This window comes from Passer montanus, unplaced genomic scaffold (assembly GCF_014805655.1).
Source record: "Passer montanus isolate IOZ18808 unplaced genomic scaffold, ASM1480565v1 scaffold45, whole genome shotgun sequence".
Classification (NCBI taxonomy): domain Eukaryota; kingdom Metazoa; phylum Chordata; class Aves; order Passeriformes; family Passeridae; genus Passer; species Passer montanus.
The window spans coordinates 1,095,952-1,097,461 of record NW_024369373.1 but is presented as its reverse complement, the minus strand read 5'-3'; positions in this window follow the sequence as shown (position 1 = coordinate 1,097,461).

Genomic DNA, 1,510 nt, shown 5'->3' with positions numbered 1-1,510 from the left:
GAGGATTTGGGGTGCGAAAAGCAAGAGCAAAACCAAAGGGAAATTTTCTTCCTGCCTGCCTAGAGAAGGGGAAGATATTTCACCATTTTTCTGGCAGGAACACAAGGATTTGGAGTGATGTTAAAATTGTGGTGATCATAAACACGCTCAGGTGGGCAGAGGGAGGGATTCCCTGGCAGGCAGTGCTGCTGTGCCTTCTCAGGAGCTGGCAGAGCCAGCTGGACATGCTCCAGCTCCTTGGAAGAGCTGCACTAGGAGGGGGAACCAGTTCAAGAGCACAAATGAGCTCAGAGATGTTTCACTCCCGATTCCCATACGATAAAGTCCAAATGCTTCTGTATCTGGTCCAAGCCCTGGCTAAGCACCTTACCTAAACCCTGGGCAGGGCCTGGATGTGAGATTCCCGAAAATCAGAGGCCAGTATCACCCCTGGCTCCTTTCCCACGGGAAGGAGCGCTGTTGGGTGATGCAGGAACTCCTTCCCTCCCTCTGCCTGACACAGCCAGCTCGGATGCTTGCGAAAGCATTGCTCAACCCAGGGAGCCAGGAAGACTCAGCTGGGTTTTACAAGGTCCTGGCTCCCTGCAGGGTTTCCCAATCGCTGTGTTTTCCCCAGGCTGGGAAGAAGCCCCTCCCTCCCTCCACAGCACCTCAGTGGGTGCTCTCTGTATCTGCCTGGGGTGGCCCAGGGGCTCCTCAGCTTTTCCTGGACCTGGTGGGACCCAGGGGATGCAAACAGGATGCAGATGCTCCATGGAAAAGCAGTGTTTAGGTGAGGGTTTTGGCACCACAGGCTGTCACAAGGGTCCAGGGGCTTGGCCTCATCATGGTTCAGAGCAAAATAAATGTGCAGTTTTCTGGACATCGTCCTTGGAGGAAACTCTTCTCCTGCAGAAAACTGCACATCTATTTTTCCTTGGCTGAGAATGACTTTTATTCCCTCAGTGAAGTTTTTACTGTCAAAGGAGGATCTGAATCTCAGGGACAGTTTAAGGCTAAGTGGATCCTGCAGTCACAGTGCCTGGGGGAGGATGTTGGTCTCCTGGGACAAACCAGAGTGTGATGCTCCCTGACAGGCATCCATAAATCTTTGGGAATGATGCAACCAGTGCACTTTATCAATCCTAGAATCACAGAATCAGATCATAAGCCTAGTTGGAAGGGACCCACAGGGATTATTGAAGTCCAGCTCTGAACACCAAAATCCAACCTGAGCTTGTGTTGGGCTTAACCACGAAAGCAAAAATGAAACACTGTGGGTTTGATAAATGATCATTACAAACCCCCACATCACACATCCATGATGCAAACACTTCTAAATCCCGGCGTTGTGCTGACTGGAGCATTTCCCAAAGAGAACCATCCCAGCCTGGAAGTTTACAAACAGGCTCGTCCCCGTCCCTGGCCAAACACCTTCCCCATCTCCCCGCCGACGCTCCTCCCGCAGCAATCCTTCGGAGGGCGGAGGAAAAAACCCCAACCTGCTCTTCAGGTGCACATGGAGGTGTGC